Source organism: Scyliorhinus torazame, chromosome 8 (genome assembly GCF_047496885.1).
Source record: "Scyliorhinus torazame isolate Kashiwa2021f chromosome 8, sScyTor2.1, whole genome shotgun sequence".
Classification (NCBI taxonomy): Eukaryota; Metazoa; Chordata; class Chondrichthyes; order Carcharhiniformes; family Scyliorhinidae; genus Scyliorhinus; species Scyliorhinus torazame.
The window spans coordinates 162548723-162570007 of NC_092714.1; the positions used below are offsets into that span (position 1 = coordinate 162548723).

A 21285-nucleotide genomic window follows, 5' to 3' on the forward strand; every position below is an offset into this window, starting at 1 on the left:
CACCCAAAGAGTGGTGAGCCTCTGGAATTCATTAACACAGGAAATAGCTGATGCTAAAACTTTGAATATATTGAAGCGGCGGCTGGATATAGCACTTGAGAATGGGATCAAAGGCTATAGGGAGAAAGCAGGATTAGGTTATTGAGTTGGATGATCAGCCATCATCGTAATGAATGGCAGAGCAGGCGCGAAGGGCCAAAAGCCTCCTCCTACTCCTTTCTTCTATGTATCTATGTACTGCCTTCCCAGGGCACACACCCCGTAGTGAGGCAGGTAGAAATTACTGAGGAGGTTGAAAGAAGTCGGGGGGTTGATGTGAAGGGGGGATGTAGTGTCCGGGCCCCTGGCCAGCCGCTCCCCCAGTCGGTGAACCCAGGCGCACACAATGTCCAGCCTCCCGTGCCTGCCCAGCGCCATGTCCTGTGCATCCTCGCGCTCCCCCTCCCCCACATCGTCCTCGTCAGACGAGTACTGGTGTTCATACTTCTCCTCCAGCACCTCGCACCTCTTTTGCGTGATGTTGTGAATGATGCAGCAGGCCACCACTATGTGGGAGTCGTTCTCAGCATTATACTGGAGTGCGTCTCCAGAGCGGTCCAGGCACCTGAACTGCATTTTCAGGATGCCAAAGCACCACTTGATACATGCTCCTGGTTGCAGCATGAGTGTCGTTGTAGCGGGTCTTCGCATTGGCTTGCAGCCTCCGCAGTGCAGGAGTCAACTTCCCAGTCAGGGGTGCACCGTGAAGAGGCCAGGAACCATCGAGTCTGATAGAATGAAGGCATTGTGCACACTGCCCGGGCAACGAGCGCAGGCGTGCATGATTTACTAGGATGTTGCCGGGACTTGATGGTTTGAGTTATAAGGAGAGGCTGGATAGACTGTGACTTTTTTCCCTGGAGCGTAGGAGGCTTAGGGGTGATCTTATAGAGGTGTATAAAATAATGAGGGGCATAGATAAGGTAGATAGTCAACATCTTTTCCCAAAGGTAGGGGAGTCTAAAACTAGAGGGCATAGGTTTAAGGTGAGAGGGGAGAGATTCAGAAGGGCCCAGAGGGGCAATTTCTTCACTCAGAGGGTAGTGAGTGTCTGGAATGGGCTGCCAGAGGTAGCAGTAGAGGCGGGTACAATTGTGTCTTTTAAAAAGCATTTAGATAGTTACATGGGTAAGATGGGTATCGATGATTATGTGCCAAGTGCGGGCAACTGGGACTAGCTTAATGGTAAAAACTGGGCGGCATGGACTGGTTGGGCCGAAGGGCCTGTTTCCATGCTGTAAACTTCTATGATTCTATGCGCATCTGATTGTCACACACCAATTGCACGTTCATCGAGTGGAACCACTTTTGGTTCATGAAGAGTGGCCTGCCATCTGCAGGTGGACGTAGGGTGACATGCATCCCATCGATCACCCCCTGGACCCGGATGATCTCAGCGATGATGACGAAACTTGCTGCCTGGGCATCCTGGTGGGCTCGGTCCACATTGAACAAAGAACAAAGAAATGTACAGCACAGAAACAGGCCCTTCGGCACTCCAAGCCTGTGCCGACCATGCTGCCCGTCTATACTAAAATATTCTACATTTCCGGGGTCCGTATCCCTCTATTCCCATCCTATTCATGTATTTGTCAAGATGCCCCTTAAACGTCACTATTGTGACGTTTGAAATGAATATTCTGTGCTGACTGGGCTTATAGAGCCTCCGTAACACCCGTGATGCACCTATGAACCGGGTTCTGTGAGATTCCAGACAGGTCCCCTCTCGGTACCTGCAAGGACCCCGTGGCACATACGTTCAGGGTGACCGTCATCTTGACGGCCACTGTGAGCGGGTGCCCATCCCCATTTCCCCGCAGTGCCAGGTGAGTCATGATCTGGCAGATATGTTGCATTGTTCCCCTGCTCAGCCTGAGTCTTCGATGGCATGTCCGATCCGGCAGGTCCTCAAATGATGGGCGCTGTCGGTACATTCAAGGCCTCACTCGGCGCCGCCTCCTCCTCGGCCCATTGGGCAGCTGGCTCTACATACTCCCTGGCTACGTCCCCTTCCTCTGAGACAGGCTACGCTGCTGCATGGTCCTCCACATCGAGCAGCTCCAGTTTGTACAGCCACAGTGCTGCAGCGACTAGGAGAAAGGCCACCATTGCCGGTTGTATGAGGACCTAAGCTATGAGGAGCGATTGAATAAACTCGGTTTGTTCTCACTGGAACGAAGGAGGTTGAGGGGCGACCTGATAGAGGTATACAAAATTATGAGGGGCATAGACAGAGTGGATAGTCAGAGGCTTTTCCCCAGGGTAGAGGGGTCAATTACTAGGGGGCATAGGTTTAAGGTGAGAGGGGCAAGGTTTAGAGTAGATGTACGAGGCAAGTTTTTTACGCAGAGGGTAGTGGGTGCCTGGAACTCACTACCGGAGGAGGTAGTGGAAGCAGGGACGATAGGGACATTTAAGGGGCATCTTGACAAATATATGAATAGGATGGGAATAGAAGGATACGGACCCAGGAAGTGTAGAAGATTGTAGTTTAGTCGGGCAGTATGGTCGGCACGGGCTTGGAGGGCCGAAGGGCCTGTTCCTGTGCTGTACATTTCTTTGTTTGTCTTTGTTTGTATTCCAATATCCATTGTCTGCAGGGGCTGAAGGGCAGACAGGTTAGCATGGTGGGTAACCTGAGCCCAAGCAGGTCTAATGGGTGGCCCTGGATGACACTGCACACCCTGCCCTGCATCCCTGGCCTCCATCGGTGCCCAGCAGCGACCAAAACGCGAGAGAAAGAGAGGTACAGATCAGGGAAAAAGAAAAGGAGAGAGAGGGAAAAGAAAAAGAGAGAGACATTGAACTTCAGAAACTTGCCATCAAACATGACCGTCAGGTAAAATTGGCGAATGTAAAGAGAAAAGTACAGTCTGAGGATAGTGAGAGAGAGCAAGAGCTTCATAGTCGAAGGTTTGATGGGGATCTATTTTAATATGTTCAAGCATTGCCAAGGTTGTATGAGAAGGATGTAGAAGCCTTTTTCATTTCATTTGAGAAGGTGGCTAAACAAATGAAATGGCCACAGGATTCGTTGGTATTGCTGATTCAAACAAAATTGGTCGGTAGAGCTAGTGAAGCGTTTGCATCACTATCAGAGGATATATTTAGGCATATGAGGAGGTGAAAAAAATCCATTTTATGTGCATATGAACTAGTGCCTGAAGACAAAGGTTTAGAAATTTAAGGAAAGAACCTGGTCAGACATCCATAGAATTTGAAGGATCAAACAGAGTAATTTTGATAGGTGGCTAAGGGCTTTGAAAATAGACCAAACTATGAAGCTCTTAGAGAAATGATAATTTTGGAGGAGTTTAAAAATTCATTTCCAGATGTAGTGAGAACTCATTTGGAAGAGCAGAGGGTTAAAACTGTGAGATTAGCGGCAGAAATGGCAGATGATTATGAATTAGTTAATAAATCAAAGTTTGGTTTCCGACATCCAATTTCAGCCTGTGAGGGATAGAAACTGGGGAAAAGAGAAGTACTTAGGTGGTAAAGGAGATGTAATGGGAGATAATAAGGATAGTGTACCTCAGATTAAAAAATAAATCCAGGAGGGTGGAAGAGAAATGAAAAGTTTCAGATGTTTTTACTGCAATAATCTAGGCCATGCAAAGTCACAGTGTTGGGGTTGAAGAAAAGCACTGGGAAAGCTGATGTGGTAAAACAGGATAAGCCAATGGGGTTTGTTCAAGTAGTAAAGGAAAGCCCGATTGAAGCGAAGGAGGTGCAAAAGAATGTACAGCCTGATCAAGAGATGATTGATAAGAAGGTGCCAGATCTCTTTAAAGAATTTACTTGTGTGGGTAAAGTTTACTCATGTGTACCAGGAGGAGTAGGTAAAGAAGGAAGTCAAAATTTTAAGAGATAAGGGAGCTAGTCAATCTTTGATGCGAAGAGATGAGGAGTTATGTAGTTTGGGAGGAATATTGCCAAAAAGGTGGTAATATGTGGAATTCAGGATGAGAAGAATAGTGTTCCGTTACATAGGGTGAGGTTGGAGAGTCCAGTGAAGAGTGATGAAGTGGTAGTAGGAGTAATAGAGAAACTATCTTGTCCAGGAATACAGTTTATCTTGGGTAATGATATATCTTGGGTAATGATATAGCTGGATCACAGGTGGGAGTGATGCCTATTGTGGCTGATAAGCCAGTGGAAAATCAAACAACTGAATTATTGAAGGACGAATATCTTGGGATTTTTCCTGATTGTGTAGTAACATGGTCGCAATGTCACAGGTTTAAGACAAGAGGGGAAATCAAAGAGTGAAGATAAAGTTGAAGTTCAATTATCAGAAACGGTTTTCGGTCAGATGGTTGGAAAAGAACAAGAACAAGGATGAGGGGGATATTTTTGGTTCAGGAAAGTTGGCTGAGTTACAACAGAAAGATATAGAAATAAAACAGATGTTTCAGAAAGCATACATTGAAGAGGAATCTTGAGTGTATACCAGAATACCACGGTAGCATTGTGGATAGCACAATTGCTTCACAGCTCCAGGGTCCCAGGTTCAATTCCAGCTTGGGTCACTGTCTGTGCGGAGTCTGCACATCCTCCCTGTGTATGCGTGGGTTTCCTCCGGGTGCTCCGGTTTCCTCCCACAGTCCAAAGATGTGCAGGTTAGGTGGATTGGCCATGATAAATTGCCCTCAGTGTCCAAAATTGCCCTTAGTGTCCAAAATTGCCCTTAGTGTTGGGTGGGGTTACTGGGTTATGGGGATAGGGTGGAGGTGTTGACCTGGGTGGGGTGCTCTTTCCAAGAGCCGGTGCAGACTCGATGGGCTGAATGGCCTCCTTCTGCACTGTAAATTCTATGATCTATGATTAGAATGTTATTACCTTAAAACTGATGTCTTAATGAGAAAATGGAGACCTTTACATATGCAGGCGGATGAAAAGTGGGCATAAGTTCAAAAAGTGGTGTTGCCGGTTGGTTATAGCAAAGAAATGTCGCGAGTAGCACATGAAGTACCAGTAGGAGAGCATTTGGGAGTAAGGAAAACGCAAGCTAAACTACAAAAACATTTTTATTGGCCTGGACTACATAAAGATGTAGTTAAATTTTGTTGATCATGTCATGCATGTCAAGTGATAGGGAAACCTCAAGCGGTGATAAAACCAGCGCCCTTAATACCCATTCCAGCATTTGAGGAACTTTTTACAAAGGTCTTAATGATTGTGTAGGACCGCTTCCTAAAACAAAAACAAAGAACAAAGAAAATTACAGCACAGGAACAGACCCTTCGGCCCTCCCATCCTGCGCGATCCAGATCCTTTATCTAAACCTGTCTTCTATTTTCCAAGGATCTACTTCCCTCTGTTCCCCGCCCATTCATATATCTGTCTAGATGCATCTTAAATGATGCTATCATGCCCGCCTCTACCACCTCCGCTGGCAAAGTGTTCCAGGCACCCACCACCCTCTGCGTAAAAAGCTTTCCACGCACATCTCCCTTAAACTTTCCCCCTCCCACCTCGAAATCTTGACCCCTTGTAATTGGAAAAATTACTCTTGGAAAAAGCTTGTTGCTATCCACCCTGTCCATACCTCTCATAATTTTGTAGACCTCAATCAGGTCCCCCCTCAACCTCCGACTTTCCTGGTGAACCTCCTCTGCACCCTCCCTAAAGCATCCATATCCTTCTGGTAATGTGGCGACCAGAACTGCATGCAGTATTCCAAATGTGACCTAACCAAAGTCCTATACAACTGCAACATGACCTGCCGACTCTTGTACTCAATACCCCTTCCGATGAAGGCAAGCATGCTGTATGCCTTCTTGACCACTCTATCGACCTGCGTTGCCACCTTCAGGGTACAATGGACCTGAACTCCCAGATCTCTCTGTATATCAATTTTCCCCAGGACTCTTCCATTGACCGTATAGTCCGCTCTTGAATTAGATCTTCCAAAATGCATCACCTCGCATTTGCCTGGATTGAACTCCATCTGCCATTTCTCTGACCAACTCTCCAATCTATCTATAAAAGTGAGAATCAATATCTTTTGACTATAATGGATGTGTCTACTAGGTTTCCAAAAGCCATTCCAGTGTGCAATATTACAGCTAAAAAGATTGTGGAGGGGTTTCTTCAATTTTGTACCAGATATGGACTACCCCCAGAAATATTACATTTTACCTCTAGGTTATTCAAGGAGGTTATGGATAGCAGAGGAGTAAAATAATTTAAATCAACTGCGTACCATCCAGAATCACAGGGAGCATTAGAACGATGGCATCAGATATTAAAGACAATGTTGAGGGCTTATTGTCAAGATTTTCCAGAGGATTGGGATAAGGAATTCCATTTGTACCGTTTGCAATTAGGGATGCACCTAATGAGTCAACCAAATTCGGTCCTTTTGGTCATGAGGTAAGAGGACCACTTAAATTGATGAAGGAGAAATTGGTGAGTGAGCAGTCTGAAACTTTTTTATTGGATTACGTGTCAAATTTTAGGAAACGATTAAATAGATCAGGTGAATTGGCCAGACAACCTTTAAACGTTGCACAGCATGTGATGAAACAGGTAGTGGACAAGAAAGCAAGTTTTGCCAGTGGAGATAAAGTTTTAGTATTGTTACCAGTGTTTGGGGAACCTTTAAAAGCAAGGTTTTGTGGACCTTATCAGATTGAAAGGAAATTGAGTGAGGTGAATTATTTGGCAAGAATGCCAAATAGAAGAAAAACTCACCGAATGTGTCATGTAAAAATGCTTAAAAGGGATTTTGAAAGGGAAGGAGAGCAAAAGGAGGAGGTTTTAGTGATTCCAACTCAAAGTGAAGAACTGAATCCAGATGACTCTGAATTTGACATTCCTCAAATTAAATTGGATAACGAGGATGTTCTTAAAAATTGGGATAAATTATTGAGTGAGCTTCCAGAGGAAAACAAATTGACCTGAAAGAGTTCTTAATATCACATGGGTAATTTTGTGGAAATAAGTTGGGAAGTACTAAAGTGGTTATACATGATGACGATGTTGGAAATGCTGTTCCAATTAAATAACACCCATTTAGACTTAACCCTCCAAAATTGGCACAGGTTCAAAAAGAAATTTAAAGTGTGCCTAAAAATGGCATAAGTGACGTGGGTTACAGCGAGTGGAGCTCACCCATAATAATAATAATCTTTATTGTCACAAGTAGGCTTACATTAACACTGAATGGAGTTAGTGATGGTACCAAAACCGGATGGTTTGTGTGTGGACTATAGAAAGGTTAATGCAGTTACCAAAACAGACTATTATCCTATCCTACGGTTGGAGGACTGCATTGAGAAGGTGGGACAATCAGCTTTTATCTCCAAACTGGATTTACTCAAATGTTATTGGCACCTTAATCGAAAAGGGCGAAGGAGTTTTCGGCTTTTGTGAGTCCAGATGGTTTATACCAATTCAAAGTCATCTGGTAATTTTTAGTCATACATTCTTTATTCAGAGAGTAGTAAGGGCGTGGAACGCCCAGCTTCCAACAGTAGCAGACTCGCCAACACTAAGGGCATTCAAATGGTCATTGGATAGACATATGGATGATCAGGGAATAGTGTAGATGGGCTTTAGAGTGGTTTCACAGGTCGGCGCAACATCGAGGGCCAAAGGGCCTGTACTGCGCTGTAATGTTCTATGGAAAGAACATTTGAAGCATCTGATGGAGTTACTCGATCGAACTTCAGGAGGCGGGTTTGGCGGTAAACCTAGCCAAAAGTGAATTTGGAAAAGCCCAAGTTGCGTTCCTTGGTCATACAATTTGACATGGACGCATGGTCCCTAGGATGTGAAACCAAAAGTTATTGGGAAGTTCCAAATACCCTGACACGAAGGGAAAAAAATTAGATTTCTTGGTTTGAATGGTTTTTACCGTATATTTGTGCTGAATTTTAGCAACGTGGTTGCTTCACTGACGGACTTGCTGAAGCAGCGAAGCAAATTTCAATTGATGGCGGAGTGTCAACAGGCATTTGACGGCCTGAAGGCTGTGTTGACCACTGCTCCTGTGTTGGCCACCCCAAATTACACAAAACCATTCAAGGTGGCTATCAATGCGAGTGATGTAGGCATAGGTGCTGTGCTCTTGCAAGAAGATGACAAAGGAATAGAGCGGCCTATTGGGTATTTTTCCAAAAAATTAAATGATCACCAGAGGAGGTATTCAACAATTGAAAAGGGGACTTTGAGCTTGGTGCTGGCTTTGCAACATTTTAACGTTTATTTACTAGCAATTCAATCTGAAACAATTATATACATTGATCATAATCCATTGACGTTTTTGGAGAGATTCAAGAATAAAAATGCCAGACTGTTTCGATTGAGTTTATTATTACAGCCAATTAAGAGCAGCGCGGTAGCATTGTGGATAGCACAATTGCTTCACGGCTCCAGGGTCCCAGGTTCGATTCCGGCTTGGGTCACTGTCTGTGCGGAGTCTGCACATCCTCCCCGTGTGTGCGTGGGTTTCCTCCGGGTGCTCTGGTTTCCTCCCACAGTCCAAAGATGTGCAGGTTAGGTGGATTGGCCATGATAAATTGTCCTTAGTGTCAAAAATTGCCCTTAGTGTTGGGTGGGGTTACTGGGTTATGGGGATAGGGTGGAGGTGTTGACTTTGGGTAGGGTGCTCATTCCAAGAGCCGGTGCAGACTCGATGGGCTAAATGGCCTCCTTCTGCACTGTAAATTCTATGATAATTTAAAACGTATACATATGGCAGGATGAGAAAACGGGATAGCCGATCCTTTGTCACGAATGTGATGAAGGGAAGCAGGTGCGATGGTGGAAGGCAAAGAACTAAAATGGACTGTATTATTGCAAATGTTTGCCTGTTTTGATGTTTTAAAATATACATAGAACATAGAACATTACAGCGCAGTACAGGCCCTTCGGACCTCGATGTTGCGCCGACCTGTGAAACCACTCTAAAGCCCATCTACACTATTCCCTTATTGTCCATATGTCTATCCAATGACCATTTGAATGTCCTTAGTGTTGGCGAGTCCACTACTGTTGCAGGCAGGGCATTCCATGCCCTTACTACTCTCTGAGTAAAGAACCTACCTCTGACATCTGTCTTATATCTATCTCCCCTCAATTTAAAGGTATGTCCCCTCGTGCTAGACATCACCATCCGAGGAAAAAGGCTCTCACTGTCCACCCTATCCAATCCTCTGATCATCTTGTATTCCTCAATTAAGTCACCTCTTAACCTTCTTCTCTCTAACGAAAACAGCCTCAAGTCCCTCAGCCTTTCCTCATAAGATCTTCCCTCCATACCAGGCAACATTCTGGTAAATCTCCTCTGCCCCCTTTCCAATGCTTCCACATCCTTCCTATAATGCGGCGACCAGAATTGCACGCAATACTCCAAATGCGGCCGCACCAGAGTGTTGTATAGCTGCTACATGACCTCATGGCTCCTAAACTCAATCCCTCTACCAATAAAATCTAACACACCGTACGCCTTCTTAACAACCCTCTCAACCTGGGTGGCAACTTTCAGGGATCTATGTACATGGACACCGAGATCTCTCTACTCATCCACACTGCCAAGAATCTTACCATTAGTCCAGTACTCAAACTTCCTGTTATTCCTTCCAAAATGAATCACCTCACACTTTTCTGCATTAAACTCCATTTGCCACCTCTCAGCCCAGCGCTGCAGCTTCTCTATGTCCCTCTGTAACTTGTAACATCCTTCTGCACTGTCCACAACTCCACCGACTTTAGTGTCATCTGCAAATTTACTCACCCATCCTTCTACACCCTCCTCCAGGTCATTTATAAAAATGACAAACAGCAGTGGCCCCAAAACAGATCCTTGTGGTACACCACCAGTAACTGGACTCCAGTCTGAACATTTCCCACCAACCACCACCCTTTGTATTCTTCCAGCTAGCCAATTTCTGATCCAAACTGCTAAATCACCCTGAATCCCATGCCTCCGTATTTTCTGCAGTAGCCTACCATGGGGAACCTTATCAAACGCTTTACTGAAATCCATATACACCACATCAACCTCTTTACCCTCATCCACCTGTTTGGTCACCTTCTCAAAGAACTCTATAAGGTTTGTGAGGCACGACCTACCCTTCACAAAACCGTGTTGACTATCTCTAATCAAATTATTCCTTTCCAGATGATTATACATCCTATCTCTTATAAACCTTTCCAAGATTTTTCCCACAACAGAAGTAAGGCTCACTGGTCTATAGTTACCGGGGTTGTCTCTACTCCCCTTCTTGAACAAGGGGACAACATTTGCTATCCTCCAGTCTTCTGGCAATATTCCTGTCGACATAGATGACTTAAAGATCAAGGCCAAAGGCTCAGCAATCTCCTCCCTAGCTTCCCAGAGAATCCTAGGATAAATCCCATCCGGCCCAGGTGACTTATCTATTTTCACCCTTTCCAGAATTGCTAACACCTCCTCCTTATGAACCTCAAGCCCTTCTAGTCTAGTAGCCTGAATCTCAGTATTCTCCTCGACAACATTGTCTTTTTCCTGTGTGAATACTGACAAAAAATATTCATTTAGCACCTCCTATCTCCTCGGACTCCATGCACAACTTCCCACTACTGTCTTTGACTGGCCCTACTCTTACCCTAGTCATTCTTTTATTCCTGACATATCGATAGAAAGCTTTAGGGTTATCCTTGATCCTACCTGCCAAAGACTTCTCATGTCCCCTCCTGGCTCTTCATAGCTCTCTCTTGAGGTCCTTTCTAGCTAACTTGTAACTCTCGAGCGCCCTAACTGAACCTTCATGTCTCATATTTACATAAGTCTCCTTCTTCCTCTTGACAAGTGTTTATTGTATGTATGTTTATTGTCAAATGTTAGGAGAGGACAAGCGAAGAGGTGAAAAACGACACCATCTTTGAAGTTGATAGTTTATTTTTTTCTTGGGGGAAGTGTCTTGTGGGTTTCCCTTTGAAAAAGTCTTTTTATAGAATAGAATCATAGAAGTTTACAGCATGGAAACAGGCCCTTCGGCCCAACCAGTCCATGCCGCCCAGTTTTTACCATTAAGCTAGTCCCAGTTGCCCGCACTTGGCCCATAACCCTCTATACCCATCTTACCCATGTAACCATCTAAATGCTTTTTGAAAGACACAATTGTACCCGCTTCTACTACTACCTCTGGCAGCCCATTCCAGACACTCACTACCCTCTGAGTGAAGAAATTGCCCCTCTGGGCCCTTCTGAATCTCTCCCCTCTCACCTTAAACCTATGCCCTCTAGTTTTAGACTCCCCTACCTTTGGGAAAAGATGTTGACTATCTACCTTATCTAACAAAGAACAAAGAACAAAGAAATGTACAGCACAGGAACAGGCCCTTCGGCCCTCCAAGCCCGTGCCGACCATACTGCCCGACTAAACTACAATCTTCTACACTTCCTGGGTCCGTATCCTTCTATTCCCATCCTATTCATATATTTGTCAAGATGCCCCTTAAATGTCCCTATCGTCCCTGCCTCCACTACCTCCTCCGGTAGTGAGTTCCAGGCACCCACTACCCTCTGCGTAAAAAACTTGCCTCGTACATCTACTCTAAACTTTGCCCCTCTCACCTTAAACCTATGCCCCCTAGTAATTGACCCCTCTACCCTGGGGAAAAGCCTCTGACTATCCACTCTGTCTATGCCCCTCATAATTTTGTATACCTCTATCAGGTCGCCCCTCAACCTCCTTCGTTCCAGTGAGAACAAACCGAGTTTATTCAATCGCTCCTCATAGCTTATGCCCTCCATACCAGGCAACATTCTGGTAAATCTCTTCTGCACCCTCTCTAAAGCCTCCACATCCTTCTGGTAGTGTGGCGACCAGAATTGAACACTATACTCCAAGTGTGGCCTAACTAAGGTTCTATACAGCTGCAACATGACTTGCCAATTCTTATACTCAATGCCCCGGCCAATGAAGGCAAGCATGCCGTATGCCTTCTTGACTACCTTCTCCACCTGTGTAGCCCCTTTCAGTGATCTGTGGACCTGTACTCCTAGATCTCTTTGACTTTCAATACTCTTGAGGGTTCTACCATTCACTGTATATTCCCTACCTGCATTAGCCCTTCCAAAATGCATTACCTCACATTTGTCCAGGTTAAACTCCATCTGCCATCTCTCCGCCCAAGTCTCCAGACAATCTAAATCCTGCTGTATCCTCAGACAGTCCTCATCGCTATCCGCAATTCCACCAACCTTTGTGTCGTCTGCAAACTTACTAATCAGACCAGTTACATTTTCCTCCAAATCATTTATATATACTACAAAGAGCAAAGGTCCCAGCACTGATCCCTGTGGAACACCACTGGTCACAGCCCTCCAATTAGAAAAGCATCCCTCCATTGCTACCCTCTGCCTTCTATGGCCTAGCCAGTTCTGTATCCACCTTGCCAGTTCACCCCTGATCCCGTGTGACTTCACCTTTTGTACTAGTCTACCATGAGGGACCTTGTCAAAGGCCTTACTGAAGTCCATATAGACAACATCTACTGCCCTACCTGCATCAATCATCTTAGTGACCTCCTCGAAAAACTCTATCAAGTTAGTGAGACACGACCTCCCCTTCACAAAACCGTGCTGCCTCTCACTAATACGTCCATTTGCTTCCAAATGGGAGTAGATCCTGTCTCGAAGAATTCTCTCCAGTAATTTCCCTACCACTGAAGTAAGGCTCACCGGCCTGTAGTTCCCGGGATTATCCCTGCCACCCTTCTTAAACAGAGGAACAACATTGGCTATTCTCCAGTCCTCCGGGACATCCCCTGAAGACAGCGAGGATCCAAAGATTTCTGTCAAGGCCTCAGCAATTTCCTCTCCAGCCTCCTTCAGTATTCTGGGGTAGATCCCATCCGGCCCTGGGGACTTATCTACCTTAATATTTTTTAAGACACCCAACACCTCGTCTTTTTGGATCACAATGTGACCCAGGCTATCTACACCCCCTTCTCCAGACTCAACATCTACCAATTCCTTCTCTTTGGTGAATACTGATGCAAAGTATTCATTTAGTACCTCGCCCATTTCCTCTGGCTCCACACATAGATTCCCTTGCCTATCCTTCAGTGGGCCAACCCTTTCCCTGGCTACCCTCTTGCTTTTTATGTAAGTGTAAAAAGCCTTGGGATTTTCCTTAACCCTATTTGCCAATGACTTTTCATGACCCCTTCTAGCCCTCCTGACTCCTTGCTTAAGTTCCTTCCTACTTTCCTTATATGCCACACAGGCTTCGTCTGTTCCCAGCCTTTTAGCCCTGACAAATGCCTCCTTTTTCTTTTTGACGAGGCCTACAATATCACTCGTCATCCAAGGTTCCCGAAAATTGCCGTATTTATCTTTCTTCCTCACAGGAACATGCCTGTCCTGTATTCCTTTCAACTGACACTTGAAAGCCTCCCACATGTCAGATGTTGATTTGCCCTCAAACATCCGCCCCCAATCTATGTTCTTCAGTTCCTGCCTAATATTGTTATAATTAGCCTTCCCCCAATTTAGCACATTCATCCTCGGACCACTCTTATCCTTGTCCACCAGTACTTTAAAACTTACTGAATTGTGGTCACTGTTACCGAAATGCTCCCCTACTGAAACATCTACCACCTGGCCGGGCTCATTCCCAAATACCAGGTCCAGTACCGCCCCTTCCCTAGTTGGACTGTTTACATATTGTTTTAAGAAGCCCTCCTGGATGCTCCTTACAAACTCTGCCCCGTCTAAGCCCCTGGCACTAAGTGAGTCCCAGTCAATATTGGGGAAGTTGAAGTCTCCCATCACCACAACCCTGTTGTTTTTACTCTTTTCCAAAATCTGTCTACCTATCTGCTCCTCTATCTCCCGCTGGCTGTTGGGAGGCCTGTAGTATACCCCCAACATTGTGACTGCACCCTTCTTATTCCTGATCTCTACCCATATAGCCTCACTGCCCTCTGAGGTGTCCTCTCGCTGTATAGCTGTGATACTCTCCTGAACAAGTAGCGCAACTCCGCCTCCCCTTTTACATCCCCCTCTATCCCGCCTGAAACATCTAAATCCTGGAACGTTTAGCTGCCAATCCTGCCCTTCCCTCAACCAGGTCTCTGTAATGGCAACAACATCATAGTTCCAAGTAGTAATCCAAGCTCTAAGTTCATCTGCCTTACCCGTAATGCTCCTTGCATTAAAACATATGCACTTCAGGCCACCACTCTATGCCCCTCATTATTTTATAGACCTCTATAAGATCACCCCTAAGCCTCCTACGCTCCAGGGAAAAAAGTCCCAGTCTATCCAGCCTCTCCTTATAACTCAAACCATCAAGTCCCGGCAACATCTTTGTCTTATCACATGGCTTCAGTGATGTAATTTTGTGCGTGGAGCTGGGCTGTGGCTGTGAGGTGAGAAGGGGTTTCACTGCTGTGGACTGCAGAAAGGGAAGTATTTTCTCTGTCGATCTGTTCTCATTTTAAATGTTGTTCCAGTAAAAAGCTTATTGAGTGGTTAACTGCCTTGTTAACTTTAAAGATATAGTTGTTTTCCAGGAGGAGTTTGAATCAGTTGTTTGGAACTGGATCAGAATTTCAGGAAAAGACCAGTCCCATGCAAGTGAAAATACAGTATGCTGGGCCACGCCCTTGAAAAGGGGTTTTAGTTTAATTGGATTCTGTTATTGAATTGGAACAGCTAAGGTTAAGTGTTATACATAGATTACTGTAGCTATGTGGTGTCTTTATATTTGTCATTTATAAATTCTCGCTGTTTTATTTTTACATTTCGATAAATATATGTTAACTACATTCTTAGAATAAACCTTGTTTGGATTAAAGTGTCTAGGAAGTCTGATGAATCACACCTGTAGTGAAGGCTTTTGTGCTCATCATGGCCAAATTCAGGTTGTAGGTCAGATGAACTTCATAACACACTTTGAAATTTCGAAGCTCTGGCCCACAACAACCCTTCCTGCACCAAATAGATGTACCCACATTCATCACAGAGCTTCGGCGGAAAGAGGGAGCTTAGTTGTGAAGATGTTGTCATCTTTTGGGGGACGAGAGTGGTTCAAATGACCGGAGGTATTTGAAATGAGGTCCACAACTTCATACATCACAGCTGAGAAATTGCGGCAACCCACAGCATACCAGAATTACTTGCCTCGGACTATGGAATGGCGTTTACAATTACAGAAGTTCACGACATTTAATGCAATAAAGCATATTTGGACAGCACTATATAACCCCTCATCAAATGGGTTGGCTGAATGCGCAGTTCTACTTTCAAATATGTTATGAAGAAGCAACCACCTGCGTCACTAGGAATTAAGTCAGAAGTCTTACAACACCAGGTTAAAGTCCAACATGTTTGTTTCAAACACTAGCTTTCGGAGCACTGCTCCTTCCTCAGGTTTCTCAACTTCACTTGAGGAAGGAGCAGTGCTCCGAAAGCGAGTGTTTGAAACAAACATGTTGGACTTTAACCTGGTGTTGTAAGGCTTCTTACTGTGCTAACCCCAGTCCAACGCCGGCATCTCCACATCGTGACTAGGAATTAAGATAGCATGGTTCCTGTTAGCCTACAGAACCACCCCACTTTACCACTACTGGTATAGATCCAGCTGAGCTACTGGTTGATCGGTGCTCGTGAGCCATGTTGAGCCTGCTAGTTCCAAATTTGGAAGAGGGTGGAGACAAAGCAGAGTTGCCAGAAAATGTCCCGAGAGCCGTCGCAAGAGCCAGTGTTGCTGCCTCACCCAATTGTGATGTGGCGATGCTGTCGTTGGACTGGGGCGAGCACAGTAAGAAGTCTTACAACACCAGGTTAAAGTCCAACAGGTTTGTTTCGAGTCACTAGTTTCGGAGCACAGCTCCTTCTTCAGGTGAAGGCCCTTAGTGTTGGGTGAGGTTGCTGGGCTATGGGGATAGGGTGGAGGTGTGGGCTTGGGTAGGGTGCTCTTTCAATGAGCTGGTGCGGACTCGATGGGCCGAATGGCCTCCTTCTGCACTGTAAATTCTATGAATGAAGAGGTGGGTTTCAGAAACATATATCGACAAAGTCAAAGATGCGAGATGATACTTTGAATGCGAGTCTTTAAGTCTTTACAGGTCCACTCGGAGCAACTGGAGAGAGGGATAATCACAGGTTAAAGAGGTGTGAATTGTTTCAAGCCAGGGCAGTTGGTAGGATTTCGCAGACCCAGGCCAGATGGTGGGGGGTGAATGTAATGCAACATGAATCCAAGGTCCCGGTTGAGCCCGTATTCGTGTGCGGAATTTGGCTATAAGTTTCTGCTCGGCGATTCTGCATTGTCGCGCATCCTGATGACCGCCTTGGAGAACGCTTACCCGAAGATCAGAGGCTGAATGCCCTTGACTGCTGTGAAGTGTTCCCTGACTGGAAGGGAACATTCCTGCCTGGTAATTGTCACGCGATGTCCGTTCATTCGTTGTCGCAGCGTCTGCAGGGTCTCGCCAAAGTACCACGCTTCGGGACATCCTTTCCTGCAGCGTATGTGGTAGACAACGTTGGCCGAGTCGCACAAGTATGTACCACGTACCCAATTGTTTCAGCAACATGTATTATTGTTTGTCCGAAGAGTGAAGCGGCTGATCAGCTACTGGCAGACCATAAGGCCATAAGACACAGGAGCAGAATGAGGTAATTCGGCAGACTGAGCTGCGAGTCCAGAATTTAAAAAAAATAAAATAAATTGAGAGTGTCCAATTCATTTTTCCAATTAAGGGGCAATTTAATGTGGCCAATCCACCTAACCTGCACATCTTTGGGTTGTGGGGGCGAAACCCACGCAAACACGGGGAGAATGTGCAAACTCTACACGGACAGTGACCAAGAGCCGGGATCGAACCTGGGACCTCGGTGCCGTGAGGCAGCAGTGCTAGCCACTGCGCCACCGTGCTGCCCGCGAGTCCAGAAATAACGTGATGTCACCCATTCATGACTGTTGAAGGCTAACAATCAGTTTGTATGCCTCTGGTGAAAATCTGTTGTTTATCTTTGGATGTAAATGGTGGCTTTTAGTGCCACTGTAAGTACAACTAGTTTTGATGGCTTCCCCTTTATTTTAGGACCAGGCTGGGGAGACAGATCGTCTGCTGGTCCTTGGTTTAATTGATTGTAATGTGTCCTTACCTGCGAGATATGTGGCAGGAGTCTCAGTTCCTGCAGTTAAGTGCCGGCATGAACAGAGAATCCGCGGGAGGTTCACGTCCAGAAAACTGGCATGTACCCTTCCCCGATTCCGGTCCCAGTGAGGGGCTAGCACCAGCACCGTGTGAATCGTCCACGGATCGCGTCGAGAACGGCTGGAGAATGGCCAGGCCCAGGACCGTGCATGCGCACGGCTGATGACCTGCAGCAGTCGCGCCGTACAACATGGCGCCGGCCGTTCGCGGACCCAACCCGCTATCCGTGACCCCCCAGCCTTCGCAAAAACCCTCTCGGCCAGCGGCACGGATCCCGGCCGAGTGTGGACACAGTCCGCAGCCGCCACGCTGAGTTCACGATTTGTGTGACCACACGAGTCCTGCGCCATCAAGAACTCGGCCCATCGGGGACGGAGCATCGCAGGTGGGCCGGCCGATGAGACGCCAATGGCATTGCGACAGCACGCAGCGCAAGTCACGATGACACCGGTTTAGAGGGGGCGGAGATCACAAACCAGCGTGGGGCAACGGAGAATCCTGCCCTTTGTCTTTAAAGTGCTGTTGGAAATTTCCAGAAACTAGCCAACATAATAATAATAATAATTGCTTATTGTCACAAGTAGGCTTCAATGAAGTTACTGTGAAAAGCCCCTAGTCGCCACATTCCGGCGCCTGCTCGGGGAGGCTGGTACGGGAATTGAACCCGTGCTGCTGCCTTCGATCTTAGGTCATAGATCATAGAATTTACAGTGCAGAAGGAGGCCATTCAGCCCATCGAGTCTGCACCGGCTCTTGGAAAGAGCACCCTACCCAGGTCAACACCTCCACCCTATCCCCACAACCCAGTAACCCCACCCAACACTAAGGACAATTTTGGACACTAAGGGCAATTTATCATGGCCAATCCACCTAACCTGCACATCTTTGGACTGTGGGAGGAAACCGGAGCACCCGGAGGAAACCCACGCACACACGGGGAGGATGTGCAGACTCCGCACAGACAGTGACCCAAGCCAGAATTGAACCTGGGACCCTGGAGCTGTGAAGCAATTGTGCTATCCACAATGCTACTGAAAAGCCAGCTATTTAGCCCAGTGTGCCAGCATGTGGATCATGTGACCTGTAGCAGCCAACCACCTGTAGATCAGCAAGGGCCACTTTTTAAATAAACTAAAAGGTAAGGTTGATTAACAGTATATGACCTGTTTAATTGTCTTATATACATGAGGTATATAGAGAGGGTGCAGAAGAGATTTACCAGAATGTTGCCTGGTATGGAGGGCATAAGCTATGAGGAGCGATTGAATAAACTCGGTTTGTTCTCACTGGAACGAAGGAGGTTGAGGGGCGACCTGATAGAGGTATACAAAATTATGAGGGGCATAGACAGAGTGGATAGTCAGAGGCTTTTCCCCAGGGTAGAGGGGTCAATTACTAGGGGGCATAGGTTTAAGGTGAGAGGAGCAAAGTTTAGAGTAGATGTACGAGGCAAGTTTTTTACGCAGAGGGTAGTGGGTGCCTGGAACTCACTACCGGAGGAGGTAGTGGAAGCAGGGACGATAGGGACATTTAAGGGGCATCTTGACAAATATATGAATAGGATGGGAATAGAAGGATACGGACCCAGGAAGTGTAGAAGATTGTAGTTTAGTCGGGCAGTATGGTCGGCACGGGCTTGGAGGGCCGAAGGGCCTGTTCCTGTGCTGTACATTTCTTTGTTCTTTGTTCTTTGACACGAGGCAAAAGTCAGGAGTGTGTTGCAGTATTCACCATTGGATAGAGGCACTTGAAGTAACCAAAATCCATCTTAAATATCCGAATATGGCTGACTGGCTGCAATGTATACGATCTATAGGATGCGCCGCAGCATTCAGCCGAGGCTTTTTGTTCCCTTTCTTGAAAATCAAAGCCATATTAATTTTCATGATTAATGGAGAATGTAATCATTCTTAGATTTATGGGAATTTATTGGAGGCTGTTCCTGTGCTGTAATTTTTCTTTGTTTTTTGTTCTCTTATTTTATTTCGACTTTTAAAAATATGTTCTCTTCCACTTCTGAAGCCTGTCGTTCATGCACATCTATCGTTCTAACAGTAGCAGTGGCAGTTGAGTATGTTGTTCAAGTGTGAGCAGGTTAAAAAATTGTGGAATAGTGTTTTGTGTTACTAAGCTATCAGATATATCGTGAACAATGTGTGCATTGGAAAGAAAGTTTTAATGTGTCTAAACATTGATTACTATCCCTTATCTCTTTTAGGCAATTTTTAATACCAACAGAGAAGGTATGGAAGCATCTTAAAATGAACTCATGAATCTTACAATCTGAAAGTATGAAAAATCCTTTATGCAAACTTTATGTAATTTTTCATTGTAAATTTCACATTTTACTGAACTGCCTTTGTATGTGTGTCATAGAGGTTTACAGCTTGAAAACAGGCCCTTTGGCCCAACTTTTCCATGCCGCTCAGTTTTTAACCACTAAGCTAGTCTTAATTGCCCGCATTCAGCCCATATCCCTCTATAAGCAGCTTTCCCATAAAACTGTCAAAATGCTTTTTAAAAGACAAAATTTTACCTGTTTCTACTACTGCCTGTGGCAGCTCGTTCCAGACACTCACCTGCCTCTATGTGAAGAAATTGAGCCTCTGGACCCTTTTGTATCTCTCCCCTCTCCCCTTAAACCTATACAATCTAGTTTTAGAATCCCCTACTTTTTGGAAAAGATGTTATCTACGCCCCTCATTATTTTATAGACCTCTATAAGTTGACCCATAAGCCTCCTACGCTCCAAGAAAAAAAGTCCCGCCTATTTTGCACTGAGTGCAGAATTTGGTGCATTTTGAGTGCTACAGTAAGAGTTTGGTGACCGAGGGAGTATAAGGCTTCATTTTTATCTAAAGTTTAGTCTTTTATTTAGTTAATTAACTTAAAAGTTGCTGTTTGGTTTAGAAGAAGGTGAATTTTCAATCAGCTTTAAACAGGCTTCTACTTGTGGGCAATTGCAGCTGGAGCTTGTTAATTAGTTAATTGGATTAGGCCAGTTTTCAGAGGCTAGATTCACAGTATAAAAGTGATCCCCAACAGTGCAGACTTTGTTTGCACTGAATGCTGAATTTGGTGCATTTTGAGTGCTATAGTAAGAGTTTGGTGACCGAGGGAGTGCTGAATTTGGTGCATTTTGAGTGCTATAGTAAGAGTTTGGTGACCGAGGGAGTTAGGTGAGGAGGGAGTAAGGTGCTCCTTTCATTTTGTTTCCGACATTTCCGCAAAGAGTGAAAAGAGAGCCAGGAGTTTACAGGAAGTGTAGCTGACTGGGAGCAGAGTCGGAGGGCGGAGATCTAGTTAGTCCACAGGGCAGCTATATTCTGTCAGGTAAGAGGGGATGGAGGCTAGGCCAGTTGCATGCTCCTCCTGTAGGATGTGGGTGGTGAGGGATACCACCGGTGTCCCCGCTGACTATACCTGCGGGAAGTGCACCCAACTTCAGCTCCTCAAAGACCGTGTTAGGGAGCTGGAGCTGAAGATGGATGAACTTCGGATCATCCGGGAGGCAGAGTGGGTGATTGAGAAGAGTTACAGGGAGGTAACCACATCCAAGGTACAGGACAAGAATAGCTGGGTTACAGTCAGGGGGAAAAAAACAAACAGGCAGACAGTGCAGGGATCCCTCGTGGCCATTCCCCTTCAAAACAAGTATACCGTTTTGGATGCTGTTGGGGGGGATGACCTACCGGGGGAAGGCCCTAGCGGCCAGGTCTCTGGCAATGAGTCTGGCTCTGGGGCTCAGAAGGGAAGGGGGGAGAATAGAAAAGCAATAGTTGTAGGAGATTCAATGGTTAGGGGAATAGATAGGAGATTCTGTGGTCGCGAGCGAGACTCCGGAAGATATGTTGCCTCCCGGGTGCCAGGGCCAGGGATGTCTCGGATCGTGTCTTCAGGATCCTTAAGGGGGAGAGGGAGCAGCCAGAAGTCGTGGTGCACATTGGTACCAACGACAGGTAGGAAAAGGGGTGTGGAGGTAATAAACAAGTTTAGGGAGTTAGGCTGGAAGTTAAAAGCCAGGACAGACAGAGTTGTCATCTCTGGTTTGTTGCCGGTGCCACGTGATAGCGA

The 21285-nt window shown here is 45.8% G+C and overlaps 1 protein-coding gene across 1 annotated transcript in view; it reads left to right on the forward strand.

Moving 5' to 3' along the window:
- The window catches only part of LOC140428891 (synaptonemal complex protein 2-like), a 573438-nt gene that overhangs the window by 17570 nt on the left and 534583 nt on the right, over positions 1 to 21285 (forward strand). The window contains exon 2 of the mRNA XM_072515538.1: positions 19430 to 19500. The gene's annotated coding sequence lies outside the window, so the exon portion shown is untranslated. The remainder of the gene's footprint in view (positions 1 to 19429; positions 19501 to 21285) is intronic.